The sequence below is a fragment of the Zootoca vivipara genome, chromosome 6, assembly GCF_965207765.1.
Source record: "Zootoca vivipara chromosome 6, rZooViv2.hap1.1, whole genome shotgun sequence".
NCBI lineage: Eukaryota > Metazoa > Chordata > Lepidosauria > Squamata > Lacertidae > Zootoca > Zootoca vivipara.
Window position 1 is genome coordinate 59,951,019 of NC_142589.1, and position 22,966 is coordinate 59,973,984.

The window sequence follows — 22,966 nt, forward strand, 5'->3', positions numbered from 1 at the left end:
GATCATGTGGTAACATGTGTTCCAGGACTGCACCACTTCAGACTCTGGGGTGGGGGGAGGATGTAGTGCATTTCTTAATTCTTTGTATGAACACAAAATAGAAGTTATATATATATATATATATATATATATATATATATATATATATATATATAACTTCTATCTACACAGATTTAAAAAAGACAGCTTCATACCACACATTCTAAAGTTTTGATTTCTAGGTAAAAAATAGTGCTTTTTATACAACAGAAGTGCTAGATTGCTCATATTAATCTACTGTACTTTTAAAAATCCAATTGGGTATCATATCCCCCATAGTGAATCTCCTTTCCGAATTAGCCATATAGGTAATCCTAACCAACCAGGGATCCTGCACCGAATCTGATGACATCACAGTATTACATAGCCAATCATATTTGACTATGTGGGGGCAAATGAAGCCAATGATTACTGAATTAGATGCCAAGGTGACCCTATCCAGTCAGAGATTACACAGTGAATGTGATATCACCGTGAAGCTGTCCAGCCAATCATATTTGGCTATATGATGATGTAACTGAGGGCTAGTGAAGTCAATTGAAAGTGAGTGCAAGTGAAGCCATTGTAACTGAACGGGCAAACGGTTTTGCAAGGTGCACTGCTAAAAAGGTGCACAACAAAGGGTGAGCAAGTTTGTCTCGGCTCAACAGTATTTGGGAGTAGGGAACGGCTCTAATTTTCTGTGTGCATTGAGATGAGTCCTAGTGGGCCAGGGCCCAGCACCTGCTTCTGGGAAGCTAGTATGGTGTTTTTCAGGCTAATAGAACCAGGCACCTGTTGCCTCTATCTCCTCAATTCATGGTTTGTCTGACTTGCTTAGTGTGGCATTCATCAGGCTCCTGAAAGCTGGTTTCATATAGCCTGCTCTTGGGACATCTGTAATGGCCACTTGGCTGGAGTCAAGCATTTCCTGCCTCTTGCAGATTGGCTGTGTTGTCAATGGAGGCCATGGTTCCTTGCCATCTTTACCACCAGTTTTGTGGAACTGACAAACAAGGATTTCAAGCTGGGATCCTTTCAGGGTCCCAGGATACACTGATGCAGCAGCAGTTAGAGTTCGGGAAGAGTGGAAGGATGTCCTTGTGTTTATGGGTATGAGTAATTTGGTGGATTTGTGCATGCACATGTGTGCATGTATGTTGTGTGTATGCATACACAGCTGTATGTGTTGTGTGTGTGGGAATCTGTCCGTGCGTATCTGTGACAGACGGAGGAGGCAGTTGTGGAGCTACACATATGCACACACAAGAGACTTCAAATTTACTTACATTTCTCTGCTGTTGTAAGAAAGGAAAGTACGGAACAGTCTTTCTTTTTTTAAAAAAAAGGTTCTGAAAACATTCCATCTGTAGGAATCAAAGGCCCATTGAAAACGACAAAAACCCTTACATTCAAGTTTTTAATGAAAACCAAACTTCTCATTCACCATGTTTTTCTTTGTGAGGATTTCCAAGGGAATACAACTGAACTGTGGGGCTGATTTAAGGAACTTGGTTAAAAATGTGTCGTCCTCACCCAATTGGGCTTTCAGTACATTTGTGTAACCCCCGCTCCTGTTTTCATGATCTTATGATCCTTGTATTTTTATATTCCTCCCCCACCCCCAAAGCATTCACACCGAGTACGGTTGGGATTTTAGTTGAAAATTGGTTTCTTGGTTGGGGAAAACAAAATGGGTGTCTTATCAGCAGTGGGGAACCTGTCTCTTTAGTTGCTGTTGGACTCCAACTCTCCTCAACCCCAGCCCAATGGTCAGGGATGATGGGAATTGTAGGCCGCAACATCTGGAGGGCTACGTGCATCCCCGTGCAGATAGGACTTGTCTGGTAGCATAGTGATGCCTTTTCCGGTGTTTCTTTAGCCAAACGAGAAGCATTTCTTTGCTTTCTAGACTTAGACGTTTTGTGTGGGGTGTTGTTGTTGTTGTTGTTTCTATGTAGGAACATGGGGGCGGGGAATATCGCACATCTTTGGTGGTGTGAGGAGTCCGACTCACCTTATTTAAATCAAGTATCAAATCATCCTTCCATACACGTTTGGCTGCTCCCGGCAGGAGGAGGAAGAAGAAAAAGAAGAAGAAGAAGAGTAGTAGTAGTAGTAGAAGTTTGGATTTAATATCCCGCTTTATCACTACCCGAAGGAGTCTCAAAGCCACTAACATTCTCCTTTCCCTTCCTTTCCCACAACAAACACTCTGTGAGGTGATTGGGGCTGAGAGACTTCAGAGAAGTGTGACTAGCCCAAGGTCACCCAGCAGCTGCATGTGGAGGAGCAGAGATGTGAACCCAGTTCCCCAGATTACAAGGCTACCGCTCTTAACCACTACACCACGCTGGCTCTCAAGACAGGACTGGGAAGTCCTAGTATACCTTGCATCAGAGCCTTAGCCAGGTAATCTTGTGCCCCTAGCAGAACCGTCCAGATTGCACCCCCTAGCCACAGACAAGTTAGTTCTTCTTTTCACCTCTCTTCCACCCCCTCCACCCATTCAATTCACCCTCTATTTAAAACCATTTCTTAGGAGGCAATGATCAATATTTATATTTATGGACATATTTTAGCAGATTTTGTGCCCCCCATCATCTGCGCCCCTGGCGGGGGCCCACCTCCCCACCCCTAGCTATGGCCCTGCCTTGCACATGCTCTGATTGTCCACCCAAAAAGTTTTATAGTAGTGGGTGACATCCTCACCACCTAATCTGAGCAATGTAAATCAGCTCCACTCTTGAAAACTTTGCAGTCTTTCTCCCGTTCTGGCCTCCACTGTTACCACTTATGCTCTATGTGTCATCTTCTTCTTCTCTGGTGATCACTTGTAGCCAAGTAAGATTGTCTTCCACAAACACGGTCTTAACAGTGAGTCCATAAGTGACTGTGGAAGCCAATTCTGGACCCACACATCGTTCCACAGTGGGGACATAGGTTTCCGGGTGGGAGTTGATCATGGTGAGGGTTTGCCAAATGTGCCTTCCTCATAGCATGTTTCTTCCTTTCGTCCTGAATGTGAGCTTCTTCAAAGCCCATGACACCTTTGGTAAAGTCTGTTCTCCAATTGGAGCGCTCACAGGCCAGTGTTTCCCAATTGTCAGTGTTTATACTACATTTTTAAAAGATTTGCCTTGAGAGAGTCTTTAAACCTCTTTTGTTGACCACCAGGATTATGCTTTCCATTATTAAGTTTGGAATAGAGTAGTTGCTTTGGAAGATGATAATCGGGCATCCGAACAACATGACCAGTCCAACGAAGTTGATGTTGAAGAACCATTGCTTCAACACTGGTGATCTTTGCTTCTTCCAGTACACTGGCATTAGTTTGCCTGTCTTCCCAAGTGATATGTAAAACTTTTCAGAGACACCGTTGATGGAATCTTTCAAGGAGTTGGAGATGGTTTTTATAAGTGGTCCAAGTTTCACAAGCATACAGTAAGGTTGGTAGTATAATAGCTTTGTAAACACAGGTTTTCCTGTGAATATCCTGGTCCTCAAACACTCTGCACTTCAATTGAGAGAAAGCTGCACTCGCAGAGCTAAGGTGATGCTGGGTTTCAGCATTAATGTTGGCCCTTGTGGAAAGATAACTGCCCAGGTAGGAGAAGTTATCAACACTTTCCAATGTTACACCATTGAGTTGGATTTGTGGCGCTGCAGAAGGGTTGTTTTGTACTTGTTGGTGCAGCACTTTTTGGATGTTGAGTGATAGGCCAAGCTATTTGTAAGCTTCTGCGAAGATATTTAGGATGGTTTGGAGGTCATCCTCTGAGTGTGCACACACTACGTTGTCATCAGCATACTGAAGCTCTATGACAGAAGTTATGGTAACCTTGCTCTTTGTTTTCAGCCTACTCAGATTAAAGAGCTTTCCATCTGTTTGATACATGATTTCTACTCCGGTGGAGAGTTTCCCTTTGACAATGTATGGGTCATGGCAATGAAAATAATAAATAGAGTTGGGGTGATAACTGAACGCTGTTTAACACCTGATCCTGCTGTAAATGGTTCACTTTGAAAGCCATTGTTATCTGTGATTGTTGCTGTCATATTATCATAGAGGAGCCAAATGATGATCACAAATTTATCTGAGCAGCCAGTTTTCAGAAGGACAGTCCACGGGGCATTACATTTTACATTTACCCCATATACAGGGGTTGGTTTTGCTCTCTGCTTTTTTCTTAAAAGTTGTCAAGCTGGAGAAAATCATGTCCACTGCCCCCTAGAAGGCCATAAACCATTTTGGGATTCAGGAAGGGTAGCCTCAGTTATTGTTAGGAGACGGTTTGCTAAGATCCTTGCAATAATTTTGCCAGCCACAGCTAATAAAGAGATGCCTTGATAGTTTCCGCAATCCGTTCTATCACTTTTTAAAAAGGAGATTGATAATTTCGGCATCTCTAAAGTCTGTTGTGATCTCCTCTCTCTCCCAGATTTTTTCGATGAGCTTGTGAAGTTGTTGTGTAAGTTCAATTCAGCCCACTTTGGAGAGTTTGGAGCATTATCTTAAAGTACCTCCTTGAAACAATGAGATAAGGCAGCCTCCATTACACAGCATCACAGGCCCAGATTCTGTAACCAGTTTTGGTCTCCTCTAAATTATTAACCGTGGCCTTTCTCTACACAGCATATGATCCAGAATCAAAGATTGCTGAAATCTTAGATAAAAATCACTGTGAATGAAAACGTGCCCAGAACTTGGCACACTCTTTTTCCATCTCTTGACAAAGACAGTATTGCCTTTTCACTCCAACAGAAAGTTTAGCTAAAAAAAAGAAAAAGATTTTGCGTAAGCATTGCTTCATTTGGTAACCCACTTTTAAAAAACAAATGTGAGTTTGTGTCCAATGTCATAGGAAGTCCCCCTGTAATGCTTCGTAAATGTAAGGCTAAACTGCGCATGATCCATACCTGAGTTTATTCCAGAACCTGTTTTAGGTGCCACCACTGGAAATTTTGGAGCACACAGAATTTCTTCTTTTTCTTCTATCAGAGCCAAAGTATTAAATATACAAGACTCCTGACAGCTTCGCTCACAAGTGTCATAGGAACGTGCAAGCCCACTCACCACCCAGTGAGAGGCTGTGCCTCTCAGTGCAAAGTGGGACAGGAGGAAGATTCCTGAGTGTGCATGCCATGGAAAGATTTGCTTCACTCCTTCCCTTTTCGCTGAATACTCTCTTGGTTTCTGAAATATACTCGGAGCTGAGTGTTGATTTCATGCCCTTTATTTCAGCTCATGGTAAGCAGGGAGTGGGTCTTCCCAAAAAACCTCTGGCTATATATACATTATTTACACAGTGGGTCCCACGTGATTGGCTGATTCAACTCCCCTTCTGGAGACTGTACTGGGCTGCTGCTGCAGGCCAATCAGGTTGCTGATTCACTTCCTCCTGGAGCCGGATTGGGCAGCTCCTGCAGACCAATCAGGATGCTGCCTTCTAGGATCCTACTTGCCTATTGTTCTAGGATCCAGCCTCAGTGCATAACAGTTTCCTTGTGCAGGTTGGAGACAGCCTTTCTTGCTGTGGGGATAGCATAGTCAGGGTACTTGCTTGTCAGGGTTGCTGCTGTTTCAGCAGCCAAGAGTATCCAGTTCTACAGTAGTAACCTTAATGTACAGGCCCTGGGTCACTTTCATGGTGATCGGAGCAGGTCTGACGAAGTCCAAATTGAGACCGTAACATAGTTTCTGGATCTGGGACGTGATCTTGTCAAACATGATGTGCCCATCTCTCTTGACTATTTGCATGGCAGCGGCGGTCTCCTCCTTCTCCTTCTGTCCATTCCTTCTCTGTGTAAGCACATGGGGTACAAGATAAAGGGACCCCTGACCATTAGGTCCAGTTGTGACCGACTCTGGGGTTGTGGCGCTCATCTCGCGTTTTTGGCCAAGGGAGCCGGTGTACAGCTTCCAGGTCATGTGGCCAGCATGACAAAGCCCCTTCTGGCGAACCAGAGCAGCACACAGAAATGCTGTTTACCTTCCTGCCGGAGTGGTACCTATTTGCCTACTTGCACTTTGACATGCTTTCGAACTGCTAGGTTGGCAGGAGCTGGGACCAAGCAATGGGGGCTCACCCTGTCGCGGGGATTCGGAACCGCCAACCTTCTGATCAGCAAGCCCTAGGCTTTGTGGTTTAACCCACAGCGCCACCTGCACATGGGGAGGGGTTCCTAATTGATCACCTCTTCTGGGAATGCTTAAGGATTGCTACCCATTTTTGTTCCAAAATAAGGGAAATGAGGTCTAGAGCTGGGAAATACCTCTCACAAAGGCCACACAAGTTGTTAACCAGAAATGAATTCAGGGCTCGCGACTCCTGCTGCTCGAAGGCTGTGTGTTTTGAGGAGGCCGAGAGGGAGGGAGAGAGGAATATATATTATTTTGGCTTTTTTTGAGAGAGGGAGCACAGATCTTTTAGGTAGGAAAAGCGACCAAGAACTGGTCTCTCTTCGACATGAACCTCATATACGTTTCACTGTCTCATTAACCAGACCCTTTGGAACAATTCGTTCTTTGAGGCTGGTTTCAAAAAAACACCCAACTTTACTTTACAGCCCATTCCATTTATGACCCAGGAATAAAATTACTGTATCAGTTTCATTACATACATTAAAGCCTGGGTGTTCCATGATCTTTCCCCCCTTTTCTTTTTCTTTTTTTAGGAGAGAAAAAGAGCCCCTGAAAGGTAAACAACAATCATTGCCAAGCTGGAGAGAGCAGAAGGGAGCAAGTAGGCCACAGCCTTGTGAGGTAGGTGTTTAAATTAGCGTCAGTAACTGCAGTCTAAAATGTGTGAATGATGTGGAGAAAGTACTAGCTTCGGACTCTGGATTTTCAGAGGACAGATAACAGGGATGAGTGAATTTATCCATTTGGGTTTCTCTGGGCTTCTCATTTTCCCAGTCTTCAATCACCAGTCTGTGATTTTTTTTCTTTTTAAGTACAGTCATACCTCGGTTTAAGTACGCTTCGGTTTGAGTATTTTCAGTTGAAGTACTCCACGGACCTGTCTGGAACAGATTAATCCACTTTCCATTACTTTCAATGGGAACGTTCGCTTCAGGTTAAGTACAGACTTCTGGAACCAATTGTGTTTGTAAACCGAGGTAGTACTGTACAGTACTCATGAAAATTCACCAGCATTTCACAGTGAATTTCTCCTAAGAAACACATTTTCTTTCAGAGCAATTCCCCCCATATATTTGTGTAAGTTATTTACCCTAAAATGGTACACATTATTCGACTTGCAAATGGCACTGCAAAATTTGGAGAAATGCAAATTCTGAAGGAGGACTGTGTATTATTTTGGAAAGTACAAATTAAGTAGGTTCTGCTCCAAATGCAAACTGAATCAATTTTCCCTTGCATTCCTTGCTGCTAACCTCTGGTTTCAAAACCACTGTTGGAGCCAAGATGGAATCTGGCCAATGTTGGGGAGAACCAGGATAGAATCTAGATTTTACAACTTACCTGGCAGGACACATACTGGTTACCTGTCAGATCATAGTTTTACTGATGAAAAAAGAAAAAAATACAGGTTGGTTAGCAACCTTACCCAGGAAAGAAGCTTATATTTTTACTTACTTAAAATAAATAACCAAAGAATTACCAGAATATGCAGAGACTTTTGGGTGGTTGTTCTGCCATTTTGGATTTTTGTTTTCTCTGGTGTTGCATTTGAAACAGAGCACCTTCCAAAAAGCAATACATGATTTTTTTCTAAATATCTATCAAGGCTAATAAAGGATTCCTTTTAATTGTGTATTTTAATTTAGACATCTAGTTAATCTTTTAAATCTTCTTTTATAGCTTCTGCTTTACCACGCTCGTTTATCTGCTACAAACCCTTAGGGTCAGGCAGATTATGCATCTAAATAAACAAACAAATTAAAATGCTGCTGCTGCTTCTTTTTCTTCTCTCTCTCTTTGTAGTGCAGTTAGGGGCTACAGGGCTTTATAACTGGTCTGAAATTTTGGTGTGAGCTTCTTTGCACCGTTGCCCCAGAGTGGTAAAGTCTTTTAAGGTAGCGTGCTTCAGATTGTTAATATGAGCAAAGCCCATAGCCAAGGAATGAACCAAATCAAAGAGGACAAACTACAGCTCTCAGTTAATTAAGAACATAAGAAAAGCTTTGTTGAAAGTCTGTTTAGTCCAGCTTTCCCACAGTGGTCAGCCACATGCCACCAGGAAGTCTTCAAGCGGTACAAGAAAATTGCCCTCTTCTTAATAGTATCTCATGGATGGGCTTGCAGATTACTGAGAGGGTGTTGGTGGCAGATAAGAGTTTTCGCATGTTAAGGAAGTTGGAATGTGTCTCATGCGTTATTAAGAAGGAATCGGAGGAAATACATGCATCTGTACTTCACAAGCACAGGCTTTCTACCATCTGATACTCAGAAGGTATACTGCCTCTGAACATGGGGTTTCCATCAAAGTTAAGTCGTTGACAGACTTCTCATCCATTAAGTGGTGTATTGCTATTATAAGAATTTTGAGGTCATATATATATATATAATAATTGTTCATAAAACATGTACATGAATGTACAGAAACATGTCTGAAGCAGCACAGGAAGACAGGCCTGACTGACGCCATTTTGACTCTCTCTCTCTGACCAGGTGTTCCTCTGCAAGGAAGAAGGGGGGTGGGGGGAACCTTCTCATTGTCTCAGGAATTAAAGTGATAATCCCTGGCATCCTGATACCTGAGTGCCAGACAAAAGGGTGTGATAAACTTGGCTGGGAAACAGGGAAATGTAAATATCTCTCTTTTTTGTTGATTAGGTTTTGGGGCAGGGGGCAGGGTCCAGTGTTGTCTGGGGCAAAGACACACGACTGGAGGCAGGTTGAACTCAATGGGAAGGCGACCAAGAGCAGAGCTCGAGCGCTTCCTTTTATTGAAAGCTCAGGATGACAGTTAATCATTACAACGACAGTGTAACTTCTAGCAAATTACAGCAGTGCAGTCCCATACAAGGTGATGTTTCCTGTAACGTCACACCCGGTCACTCCCTAAGACATCCTCCATAGCCCACGTGTTGTTTTGCCATGCCCTCTGTCCATGCTCCAAGCACATGTCACTCTGTAAACACCCCCTCCTAGTTCCCATTGTGTTACCCTCCTTGGCTTGACCCATCTGGTTTGTCCTGATTCATCCAGTTCCATCCAGATCCTCCTTGATCCTTCTAGCTCTGTTGTGACCTGTTGCCCTGCTGACCTGAGCCTCTGACCTGTCCTTCTTCACGTGTTTCCCATTCTGACATTAGCCGGCTTGCCGTGCTAATGCCCACACTCTCACAGATCGGTGTGGCTTGCCAGCACCAGATCTCAGTCATTCCCACACATGCAAGCACAATTTCCTTGTGTAATCCCCACAGTCCAGGATGCTCAGATTACTGCCACCAGACCTCCCCTTTAATGATGTACCTATGATGAATCTAGGGAGGGCGGTCTTGGGCTACACCCCTTCTGTGACGTATGGGTGATGCTTCTGGGGGGTGGGCTGAAACCAATTTCAAATTTCTATTTAAGGGCAGGACACCTTTGTTTGGGGTTCCTTCCTTGTTCTCCTGCGTGAGGGGAAGGACCCTGTTGCAACAGCGAAAATAAAGGCTTTGCTTCTCAAACGTCTCTGGTTGGCCTCTGTTATATTCTCCAACCGATGGAGAACCCAATAAGGGAATAAGGGCAGATTTTTGCCTATATCACTCTCTATCAAAACATCTCTAAAAGGGCTGGCCAGTGTGGTGCCCTTCAGATGTTGGAGTACTACAGCTGCCATAATCCCTGACCCTTGGCCACGCTAGCTGGGGCTGATGGGAGTTGGAGTTCTACAACTTCCGGGTGGCACCATATTGGCTACCTCTGATCCCCAAGAACATAAGAGGAACTCTGCCAGAGCAGTAGAACAAAACATCAACAAACAAGTTGTACAATGGGGTGACAAGTATTTTTCTTTGTAAATATAAGGCATATATTGTTTGTATACGTTTTTAACACATGCTGTTAACAGTTAGCAAGGAAGACAAGTGTCATACAATAAGGTATAAAGCCAAAGGAGGGAAGATAAACTAATGTGGTTGATACAGAGAAATGGAGCAAAGGTGTGCTTCCTGGTGTGGGGCTTATATTGCAAATGGGTCATTCAGATCTGATTCCCCCCCCCTCCTGCCTGTGTGTGCCTTTGGGCTTCCACATACAGTATTCCTGCTTTCCCCAGTTATGAATATTCATTGCTATTCTGCCTTATGCAACTGAACCAATGGGTGGAGCTTGATGGAATGTATCCAGTGTCTTTTGCATGCCCTCCATCCTTCAAAACAAAAACAAAAACAGAAAGTGTGTAAGAACAAATGTTGCTAGCCTTGGTTATATAATTACTCACAATATGCAAAATGGAGGCTTCTGCTTTTGGATGGATGCCTTTGGGAGGGGGCCTGTGTTTCCATGTGGTTTTTAATTACTATTATTTTAATACTGAGGTCTTGCTCAAGAATTATATTTACCACCTGACTAAGGCTTGCAAAGGAGTGATAAAGAGGTGTTGTGCAAGACCTCGGTATTACTATTTTTCAAAGCCTGATGTGTGTACTTTGATTACAGTCTCCTAAGTAATCTCCCAGATTTACTGGTAGAGATCTTGAGAAAGCAACTCCTTGATTCAGTTGCTGAAATATGAATGGGCCTTCAGCAAGCAGCAGTTGGGGAAAGTAGGCATGCTTGAATCACCTGGGCTGCGGGAAACTAAATGGGCAGGTTGTGCTTTGGTGAGCAAATGGTAGCAGGGAATTGGTACTAGGGGCCACCCACTGAAACGTCAGTGCATGTGACAAACTATTCCAAACATCCCAAAGCAGTGGAGGCTGGTCCTTTAGGATGAGTGGGACACTGCACCACCCAGCATGGGGATCCGCATGATTTTTTTTCTGGTATAGTTGAAGCAAAACACTGAAAGTGGGGAGCAGCCTAGCTTTTCACAAAAATGAGAAGAATAGTGTCAGTACATTTGCCTTGTATCTCAGGTTCTACAAATGCTAAAGCATTTTTTTTAAAAAGAAAAGCTGGGTTGCCAACCAACCTCATTCTGCCTGCAGCCAGTCTCCACCTGCCTGTCTTCTTATTAACATCCAACCCACTGGCTGGTGAAGCTTCTCAGCTTCCTCCTCCTTAGTCTCAGTGTTGCTGCCCTTGTAGAACTGAACAAAAACAGTGTATAAGTTGAAGAGAAAGGAACAGAGATGTTTTTGTCTTTGTTCAGGCCTTGCAGGCTGGACGTGTTCAACCAAACAGATGAGAAAATTCCTCAGAACTACACAACCCATCAGAGAAAGTGGCATCTCAGCAATAGGCATGCAGTGCTGCCTGGTTGCTAAGCAACATTCCCCTCCCCCTTAGCTGACTTACTGATAACAGAATTAACCCTTATGTTACAAATTGGATGATCCCTGGACTGCACTTCTAACAGTTGTTGTTGTTGTTGCTTTGATACACTTCTATCACCACCTCAAAGAGTCAGAGCTTGCTCTTGTGTGGCTTTCTATGCATTTTTACATTTTCAGGCCAACCTTCCTCTAACGAGCTCATAATTAACTCTGTGAAGCAGAGTAGACAGAAGGCAGCTCTTGAGTTGACTTTATGTCAGGCTTGCCACTTCTGTGTGGTCATGTATTCCTTGCTGTACCTGTAAATCAGGAAACCACAGGGGATGTATGATGTGGTTGCTTTCCAGGCCAATGCTTTTGGCTCTTAGCGACTGGTTGTGCTGCCATAGGAAGTAACCAAGGCATTTCAAGTATTGCCAGAGTGGTGGGGCCTACAGTTGTGACATTCAAGCAATGCAAGAACTAGTCCTGATTAAGGATGATTGAATCTATCAATTTTGGCTTCCCTCATTTCCCCCATCTTAAGTCCAGTTCATCTCATTTAAGTTTGCATTAAACAAATTGCATGAAATCTCAGTGCATTTTCATGCATATTTCTCTTAATATCTGCACAATTTTGCCTAATAAATGTATTAATGCAAGCAATTTCCCCTAATTGAATGCATTTTTGTATATTTTCACTTTAACATGCATTTCTGTGCACACATTCCCCACACTTTTTTTGTATGCATATTTTGTTTGGAGAACTGCATCCCAAAATTTGGTGATGTTTATATTTCTAAGAGCATAAGAAGAGCCTGCTGGATCAGGCCAATGGCCTATTTAGTCCAGCATCCTGTTCTCACAGTGGCCAAACAGTAGCTTGTGGGAAACCTGCAATTAGGTTTCAAGCACAAGAGCATTCTCCCCTCCTGTGCTTTACAGCAACGGGTATTCAGAAGCATTACTGCCTCCCACTGTGGAGGTAGAGCATCACCATCATGGCTAATAGATCTTCCCACTGCTTCACCCCTTTACTTCCCAGTAAGTGACATCATCAAGCAGAGGTCAGGTGAGCCCCACCATGCTGCCTGCAATGTTGGCAACATTGCCAGTCAAAGTAGACATTACTGGGTAAGACAGACCAGTGGCTAAGGGTGTTGGAGAATGCCAATGAAAACAGAAACAGGATTGGAAATTGCCAGTGCTTACTTATTCATCCCATGCTGGAAAAACGACCTGAAATTTACTGTATGTTATTCATTGAAAGAGAATTATTTGAAAATGATTCATATATGGTATTTAACTCAGAGTAGGTTGGCTAAGATTTATAAAACAGAATCAGATACATGTTGGAAATGTAAAGAAGTGGAGGGAACCTTTTTTCACATGTGGTGGACATGTAAAAAGATAAAGTATATTGGGAAATGATTTATAATGAATTGGAAAAAAGTTTAAAATTACTTTAAAAAAAACAACCAGAGTCTTTTTTATTGGGAACAACCCATACAGAAATTCCTAGGTGTCAGAAAAGGTTATTAATGTATGCAGCAACTGCAGCCCATGTTTTGTTAGCCCTAAAATGGAAAGTTAGTAAGGCCCCAACTAAAGAGCACTGACAACTCAAGTTGATAGAATATACAATAAGAGAGCAAAAAGAACACATATTTAAAGAAGAGTGGAAAACATTTATTGAATATATGGAAAACAACTGTATACAGCTGAAATCTCTGGCAGAACTAAGATAAATTCAAGAGTAAAAATTTTTTTGATGGAAGTAAAAGTGGAAAACTGATTTGGGTGGTTATAGTAAAATATGCAGGAATTTGTGATATGTAAAATGAACCATGGAAGGAGAAAAAGGGAAGTCATTGGATATTTCAAAGTTTGCAAAATGTTTATTTTGAAGTGTAAAATTGAAAACTTAATAAAAATTATTACATAAAAAATGCAGACCAAATAAAACCCTCCAGCATCCTTAATTTGAACCCATGTAAGGAGGAAGTAGATTGATACTTAACTGCAGTCATGTTTGTCTGCTCCATCAACACAATCCTGGTTACCATCACACACACAAAATTATCAATGTTCCTGTGATCAGGACATTGGAACTGACCAGGCTTATGTGTCTCTGTGAAATATTAAAAGTATGTTTTATTTTGTATGCTGCCTTCAATATTTCCAAGCAAGAAAGCAAGCAAGCAAGCAAGCAAGCAAACGAATGAATGAATGAAAGGCCAGCTGCTACTTCTATTAGCCTCAGTGAAAGTTTTTCCTAATTTTTGCAATTGCCCATGGAATTGGGAATCACACTACAGTTGACTAATCCCTCTGTCTTTTTGCTTCCTTTTTCGGACCAGGTTCTGGCTCCTGAGTAAGGCTCAGGCAACACAGCTGAGCACCACTGTATGATTAAGCCTTGTATTTAATACAGCAGCAATCAACTTTGTTTGCACTGTTGGTAAGTAAAGCCGCAAGGCTTGTAATTAAAATGCATTTAATTACTTGTATGGTTACTGAGGTGAAGTCTCTCTGGATTTTTACACCGTTGAGATCAGAATCTTCCCCATTTTTTCTCACCACTTTTTTGTGTGGATAAAGTATAATAAGCAGGTAGCATCTTTCAGGTGGAGATTTCAAAGTAATTCACAAACCAGTCTTAAGGCAGATGCTTTGGTGTGGGAATATCATTTTAGTTCCATTTCACAGATGACAAAATATCACTGAGGATACACTTGTAGTTACTAGAGATGCATGGAGCCCTCGTGAGACTTTCCCCTAGTTTTATAGATACACTTCTCTCTTTCCCCCAGATGTTTCACCTGAGCCAGAAAATAAAAAATTGTTTTGAAGCTTTATGTTAGGCAACATTTTGTAGAAAGTTATATTTGGGCATAGCCGTCTCCCCCAAATCATTAGCATTCTTGAAATTATTTGGATATTTCTTCTGAGCAAAACAGTCCAAATTAATCTCAGGTTTTTTTTTGCAGCAATATTTGTTAGCAGCTCCAACACATGCCTTTTTTCTCCCCTCAGATAATCTGATTTCATTCAATAGTAACATATATGCCAAGTCATTTATTTCCATGTCTTCTTTCCTTCTTCTCACTGGGGAGGGGGAAAATTAGGCCCCATCTGCACTATACATTTAAATCAGTATCATTTCACTTTAAACAGCTATCCCCAAAGAATCCTGAGAGTTGTTAGGCAAGCCCTATTCCCAGAGTACCCTGGGAAGAGGAATTGACTGTTAAACCACCCCAGGAACTATAGCTCTGTGAAGGGGCTGACAATGCTCAGCACCCCTAACAAACTTCCCAGGATTCTTTGGGGGGAAATCATGACTCTTTAAAGTGGTATGGTGCTGCTTTAAATGTATAGTCCAGATGGGGTCTGAGTGTGAAAGAGTAACAGGCACCTGCTTTCAGAGTAGCTTCACCTCCAAATTTCTGAATGGGTTTCTGTTTTGTGCATTTTAAAATGGTGGTAGCTGTGTTGGCCCATTTGAACCCCCCCCCCAAGTTGTTATGCCTTTATTGGAACCAATCAAAATGTCATAAACCTCTGGTCTGATGAAGAAATCTGGAGAACATGAAAACTCAGCCACAGATTTGTAGCAAAGCCCATGCTCTGCATGGAAAAGGTTCACAGCTCAAACCCCAGCATTTCCAGTTAAAAGGGTCAGTTTGGAGGCGATGTGAGACCCTTTTTCTGAGAGAGAACCTGGAGAGAAGCTGCTGGTCAGAGAAGGCAAGACATGGACGCAGTGTCCCATCATCCTCGTTCAGCCCCCATCTGCCCACTTTCTTACTTGACTGTCAGCTTGCTGTCCTTGTAGAACTCAGCAAGGGTGGGGTGGGTGAAGCTGGAATTAGTTTGCTCTGCCTGCCATTGGCCTCTTAACTGTTGGATCTTCTGGCTACTGCCCCACCAACCATCAATGGATAGGTGGACAATCAGTCTGACCCAGTGAGAGGAGGTATGTCTCCATGATGAGGAAGAACAGCTAGAGGCACAGTGTCGCTTGAAGGGGGGTGTCTCTGTCGACAGAAGGAATTGCAGGAGGGGATGGGGGAGAGAGATAGAAGAAAGACATGGGTCACGAGAGGAGCTAAGCCGGCTGGTTTGGCTGCTTCTCCTTCCTGTTACACCTGATACAACATATTCCTGTCCCATTGCCCATCTTGTGATTTTTGGGCTTGCTCTGAGCATAATTCCACATTGGAAAGAGACAAAGTCAGAGCAGTGACTCATTGAGAGAGGCAGTGGGCAGACTCCTAATGGATGTGGGGTGTCTGGTCATTCTTACTCTTTCAAACATCAGGAGTGACTGATCAGTCCAGCTGCACCTGGGACAGAGGCATGGCAAAATTACAGCACCCCCCCCCCAAAAAAGGATGATTCAGAGGTAGCAAGGTCAGAACTATGACTCATGGAGGGATGTGTCAGCCAGCCTCTTCTGTGGATAGGTTGTATAAGTTCACAGCTGTTACTGCATTTCTGAACGCAAACTTGCAGTTCTAACATAGGTAAAGGTAAAGGGACCCCTGACCATTAGGTCCAGTCGTGACCGACTCTGGGGTTGCGCGCTCATCTCGCATTATTGGCCGAGGGAGCTGGCGTATAGCTTCCAGGTCATGTGGCCAGCATGACAAGGCCGCTTCTGGCAAACCAGAGCAGCACATGGAAACGCTGTTTACCTTCCTGCTGTAGCGGTTCCTATTTATCTACTTGCATTTTGACGTGCTTTCGAACTGCTAGGTTGGCAGGAGCTGGGACCAAGCAACGGGAGCTCACCCCGTCACAGGGATTCGAACCGCTGACCTTCTGATCAGCAAGCCCTAGGCTCAGTGGTTTAACCACAGCGCCACCTGGGTCCCTGCAGTTCTAACATAACAAACTGCAAAATACTGTTTCTATTTGGTGTTAGGTTGGGGCAGAGGACCAACCTACTCGGCATAATGAGCAGGAGGGTTAACAAATGGATTTTTAAAATAATAATAATAATAATAATAATAATAATAATAATAATACCCCGCCCGTCTGGCTGGGTTTCCCCAGCCACTCTGGGCAGCTCCCAGCAGAATAGTAAAAAAAAAAAAGTAACTGCAATAATATACATTACCATCTATTAGACACTAAAGTCCACAATTGCTCAGTTGCACTACTGGTCATCCACAGAATAGCAGCGGTCACCCCATAGTCCTCCCCATTTTGTGTTGCAGCTGGGCTAGCTTGACTTGGGCTGGTCAGGGTGTGTGGTAATGCTGTGGCTTCCATTATCATCAGGGCAATAATGAAAATTAATATGCCGAAAGCTCTATGGTAAAAACAACTGCAGGTGTTGGCACTTTTAGGTACACCTGACTCAGCCCAACACATCTTCAGTCAACTAAACCATACATGCCCTCTTGCACACCTCCATTGCAATCCCTTTAACAAGGAGGGCACTGCTGAGATCTTTTGTGGGTGCTGGTGAATGAGTGAGCTTAGGGAGGAGGGGTGAGATTTGAACCACCTGTCCAATCACTGAGATCACCCAGAGAAGCGCTGTTATTTGTTCCCCAGGTTACAGAGGCCTGACTGGAATCAACTATAAGTCAGGCATTTAGTGTTGTCAGTCCCCTGCTGTCACTGCTGTCAATCACTGACTTGGCAGGCATCTTCGTTTTTTACTTTCAGGCATCTCTTGAAAACAACTTACAACAACCTTTATTGAATAGCCAGTCATTTCATTGATTGCTTTGTATAGCATTTGAATGTTTTTGCATTGCTGTACACCACCCTGATGTTATGCGAGAAGGTAGTATAGAAATACTTTGATAAATAAATAAATTAAATACAGTCTTGCAAATAGGACTGCATAAGTTACTAGACCATAAGCAATTCTTCCCCACTTTGCCCACTAACTCACTCCTGTGGCCCATTTATGGACAAATATCTTGCCATGCTTCTCTGACTTGGAGGTGATTCATATTTGCCAAAGGTGAATATACGAGTTGCTGTTTTTAAGCCTAGATATTATCACTGCAACTACCAGCTCATGCCACGTATCTGATTGGACAACCTCCATTCTGACATTTTAATTACCCCCTTTTCCCTTGCAACCCTTCCCCAGCATAACAAGTTTTTGTGTGATCAGATATCACACTGGGAGTCAACAGTTTTTCAAAGGGAGTGCTGTTGGGACTGGTTGCATAAAAGACGGACAGAGTTAAGGGTATAGGGTATAATGTCTGGGTTTTCCTAGGAAGTGTCTATGCCAAGTGCCCACTGAAAGGAGGGTGGAAATGGTAAAATAAGCATCCATTATACTCCTCAGTATAATAAGAACACACACCAAACATATGGGGCTACTGTTCGGTCCCACAGGGGCCCTCAAAGTGCCTTTCAAAACAAACAAGCAGCAGTGTAGGAACACAGGAATCTGCCTTATACTAAATCAGACCTACTAGTCTATCTTGCTCAGCAGGCAGTACCTCTCCAAGGTTTCAGGCCCTACCTGGAGGTGGTGGGGACTGAACTTGGGACCTTCCGCATGCAAGGCAGATGCCCTCCCAGTGAGCATGGAAGACTCTGCCCCCAAATCACCACCTCATCGAAAGTGGCAGCATTGGAAAGCCTACAAGGGTGGTGGTGCCATTGAGGCAGAGGTCCAGGGTCCCACTCAGCCCCCCAAATGCAGGAGTACACAAAAGTTCATAAATTATGAGTCTAAAATTACCTACCTGTGCCACTTTACAGGGCAAGGGTCTCCCCTTGGTCAGCTCATGTTTCAGACCATGTATAACATTGAATAACACAGACATGGCTAGTTATCCATTACTGTAGTTATCTTGCTCAGGCTGAGTTTAACCAAGGAACAGAACTTTTGGAACTAGGTTTTTTTTGGGGGGGGTGCATTCCCTATTTCCCACCTCCATTCCCCAAAGGGAGCTGGGTTAGTAGTATAAGCAGAAGAGGTAGTAGATGATGCTGTAGAGGGAGCTTAGAGTTTGCAAGCAAGTTGGTAATGTTTTACCTCTCCCCACATGGCATCTTGGCTCTGTGTTAATCCCACACAGTCTCAGAGTGCCTCCCTTTTTTCCCATCGCAGCTCAGGCTTGCAGTCTGGGTGTGCTTTTGGACCCAGAAAGCCACGAATGCTATTGCTCACTTTAGGCTGGTGAAGTCACACATGCTTTATGACATGTGTAATGTCATACAGTTTGATTACTGTAATGTGTGGAGCTGTCTTCCAAAGGGGTTTGGAAACCTCACAGGAATATCGGAAAATGTCTTATACTGAACCAGACCATTGATCCATCTGGATCAGTACTGTCTACACTGAACTGGCAGCAGTTCCCTAGGGTCTCAGGCAGGAGACACTCCCAGCCCTACCTGGAGATGCCAAGGATTGAACCAGGGACTTTGTGCATGCAAAGCAGGTGCTCTGCCACTGAGCTATGGCAGAAGCTATAGTACTGGCTGTTTGTTGTTTTAATTGTACCAACTTCATTGGCTTCTGTTCTTCTTCTTAGACAAGTTCAAGGTGCTGGTTATAACCTTTAAATGTCCAAATGACTTGAGGCCTGCGTTCTTTAAGGACCATCTTCAAATAAATTAAGGACTGTTCCTTCTGCATGATCCTGTGTTCACCTACTTTGGTTGCCAAGGAATGGCCTGGCTCCATGTCTCACTACCAGCAAAAATGCAGTTGTACAACATCGGGGATCATTAAGGGTTAGTGTGGTTATTGGTCTGGCTAACACTAGACTTGATGTTATAGTCATTCGGGAGTAAAGTGTCCATGTTATAGGAAGACTGTTGAGATTTGACAATTGGAGGAGTTGGAGGGATAAATACTTCTGAAGAAGGCTTATCTCAGTATGTGTGGTTGAATATAATGTCTCATTGCTCTCAACTAGACCTGTAAATTATATTCTCCTCAATTTATATACTGTTTTTATTCAGTTTACCTCAGTAAAGTATATCAGTTTATTTTCTTTCTGGATTAAATCTGTTTCATTCAAGTCACTGTGTTAACTGAGGATAGGTAAAAGAGGGCTTTCTCTGTTTTGGTATTCAGGCTATGAAATTCCATGCCCTATCCCCCTAGCACACTTGTTGATAGCATTTATGCTCAGAGAAGACTGCTTAACTTCAGCAGTCCTTTGGTATGATTAGTTAATCTGTTATTTATCTCCTGTCTTCTAAAAAGTGTGTCATCTGCTGTTTTATTTGTTTATTTGGTTTTTCAAAATGCATTAACCAGTGTTGTTTGGACATTCCAGTGATGAAGCAGAAAGATGGGATATAAACAGTTTGAATAAATAGATAAGTCCACTTACCTTCAATGGTCTGGCAGTGTTGTGGCCATACAATGTCTTTCTGTCGCACTCTGGCAATTGGACGATGCATTGGGGCACTTGGTCAGCGCGAGAGGCCTACAGACTTTGTTTGTAGGCCAGGGCTGCAAATTGTAACTTGCCAGCTAATTGACCAATCACAGGCAGGCTTAGTGGCAAGCCTTTCCCAGAGGGTGGAGCCAACTCCTTCGCCCAGTTCATCTCAGGATCTCCCACCTATCCTCCCTTGTATAGTAGGCTTCTTGTTTGTGCTTGAGTTTGCCATGGACTTTACTACCATGTTCGGGGCTGGGCAGGAATTTCCCACCAGACAAATTGGCTCTGGTCTGGTGTCACAACTTTTGGCAGTTAGGCATTGGGTAATCCGTAGTCTTGGTTGGAGGGAAGGTTGTAGCCTCCGCCTGCTCCTCCAAGGGAGAAGGCATCTCTTTAAAAGGATCCGGGAGCAGTTCTGTCCAGTCGCCCATACTCCTCAAGATGATGATCCATTGGGGAGTGTTCCTATTTGATGTAGCTCATAGGACTCTCCTTGGTACCAGGTTGACCCTAAGGAACACTTCCAGCAGGCGGGCTGGAGGTCAATGGTGACTGTATATACAATGCCTATATCACAATTGTAATCAGTAAAGTTGTGGCCTTATTTGACCCAATATATATATGCTGTCTTGTCAGGTTATTACATTGAGGTGAGAGCAATGGATACCACGGCGCCTTGGCCTGTAATCAATATCAGGAGGGATATCATTGGGGGGAGGGGGTTAGAATTCTCAAAAATTAATCTTTTAAAAAGCAGCTGTTTCCTGGTTCTCAGAATGTGGGATGGGGAGGCCAGAATCATGGCAGCATGATGATGATGATAATAATAATAATAATAATAATAATAATAATAATAATAATAATAATAATAAATTTATACCCTGCCCATCTGGCTTGGTTTCCCCAGCCACTCTGGGTGGCTCCCAACCAGGGGTGTCTTAAGGTTATCTGGCGCCATGGTGCAGGGATCCCTCAGGCGCCCCCCACCCCCACGTTTCCCTCTGGGTGGGCAGCACCTCTCCCTCGGGCCCCTCTGCAGCCCACTTCTCTCCCCCCCCCCATGCCACCATGGCGCGCCTTCTGCTTCTTGCCTGCTGCGGGCAAGACTGACGCCGGCAACGCCGGACTTGCGCTTCACTGGGCAGGGCCAGGCGCGGCGGCTGGCCAGAGGGGGCAGCCTGACGGGCGGGGACTCTGCCACCTGTACTCTGTCTCCGCCTCCACCTGCTCAGCAGAAGTGGCTGCGTGGCGCTGCCGTCCAGGGAGCCCTGGCTGCCGTGCCAAAGGGAGGCTCACAGCCGGCTTCCCCACAACGGCGCCTGCAGCCCAAGAAGGCGGGCGAGGGCGGCGCTGGTGGTGGGGCTTGAGGCAGCTCCTCCAGCAAGGAGGAGGCTCCAGGCGCGGCGCGGTATGGCGGAGGCGACCTCCAGTGCCCTCCAGAACTTGCAGCCGTGGCGCCTTGCGCCAGTAGCCTCTATGGCTAAGACACCCCTGCTCCCAACAGATGTTGTTGGACTGCAACTTGCATCATATATGACCATTAGCATACTGGGTGTTGTAGTCCACCAGTATCCAGAGGGCACCACATTGACTACCCCGGTGTGGAACTCTGAGAATATAGGACACTGCATGGGCTCATCACTGACTGGCAACAGCTGTCTAGAGTTTCAGGCAAGGGTCTTTCCAAGCCCTACCTGAAAACACCAGGAATTGAACATGCAAAGCTTGTTCTCTACTACCAATCTACAACCCTTCCCACAAAGACTATAATACTTTGCTGCTCTGGCAACTGAAGGACTCTGCCTTATTATGGGGCCACTCAGTTCCATTGGCTCAGTGTTCATATCCCTCTTTTTTATAAATGCCCACATACTGATGTACACACTTGTTGACTCAGAGGCGATGCAAAAGCTTTTTTCCTTGTGGCTTTCCTTAGCTTTCCTAATTAAAAACATCTATCTTCCCCATCATCTCGTGTGATTCAAAAGTCGAGTTAATGAGAATAATTGTTCTCCATATTTCCCTATCATGCCACTTTGAAGTTTTAAAGTTACTTTCATTCTCTGCTGCTTAGTGAAAATGAGTATTTACTGTAGCAAGCTGGGCAAAATCATGCCAAAGACATGTCATTTCCATCATTTTTATGTCTTGTCTGTACACTGCCAAGAACAAAAGATCCACAGATTAGCAATACATTTTAATTTCTACTGTCTCTCTCTCTCTGGCTCTCCAATCTGGCAGCCCGGCCAAGTCTCCATAAGGCTTCCTGGGCATGAGACACTCCACTTGGATTTCCCCGGCTACTGTCAGGGAATTAACATCTTAAAAGTCAACTTTGTCTGCATTGTTAAAAATAATTATTCAGCCACGTCCCTCATGGAATGATGCACATTATGTACTTGGGCTTCTGGTGATGAGCGGGTGGGGAAGATCTTGAAATGTCAAGTATCAACAAGTTTGAGAAGAGATTACTGGTACCAAATTGGAGCCTACTCAGGAGATGGCAAGAGGGGAACTTGGTTCTGCTGGGTAGTTCTTTAGCACAACCCCTCCTGTGGCTGTTTTTCAAGTGCTCTTGGAATTTTATTCACCATTTCAGTGTTAATTTCTCCTAATGTACATTTCTATCTTATATCCCAGCTTGGTAGGCTCATTTTATATCAGGCACCCCCAGACTGCGGCCCTCCAGATGTTTTGGCCTACAACTCCCATGATCCCTAGCTAACAGGACCAGTGGTCAGGGATGATGGGAATTGTAGTCCAAAACATCTGGAGGGCCGAAGTTTGGGGATGCCTGTTTTATATCAACATGATGCCGAGCCTTTAGTGTCACCAGCCCAGTCTCATGGAATGCCTCCATTCAGCAGCCATCTTTTGTTTTAACCTTGTTTGCAGGAAATGTTTCTGTGCCACTAACCCTGTGCAGACAGCATCTTCTGTGATAGTTAGCTGATGATCTGAAATGTTAATTTATTGCATGGTTTTTATTGTGTGTTTTAAATCACTTTGATTTTTAACGGCATTATGGTATACAAGTATCCCCCCCCCCCGCCACAAAACAACATTTTAGTTCCCTAATGTAATGCATTTTGATACAGGCAGTGACAATATTGCGTGAGGGTTCCATTCCTGCACCCTCTGCACTCCCCGCATCGGCAGAGTGTGCGTAAGCACAACCTGCCCCATTT

At 44.0% G+C, this 22,966-nt stretch overlaps 1 long non-coding RNA gene across 1 annotated transcript in view; it reads left to right on the top strand.

The window, feature by feature from the left end:
• Window positions 1-260: 260 nt before the first annotated feature.
• Window positions 261-22,966, top strand: part of LOC118086475 (uncharacterized) — a 29,588-nt gene continuing 6,882 nt past the window's right edge. The window contains exons 1-2 of the long non-coding RNA XR_015950608.1: window positions 261-6,784; window positions 13,755-13,855. This is a non-coding gene — a long non-coding RNA (uncharacterized LOC118086475). The remainder of the gene's footprint in view (window positions 6,785-13,754; window positions 13,856-22,966) is intronic.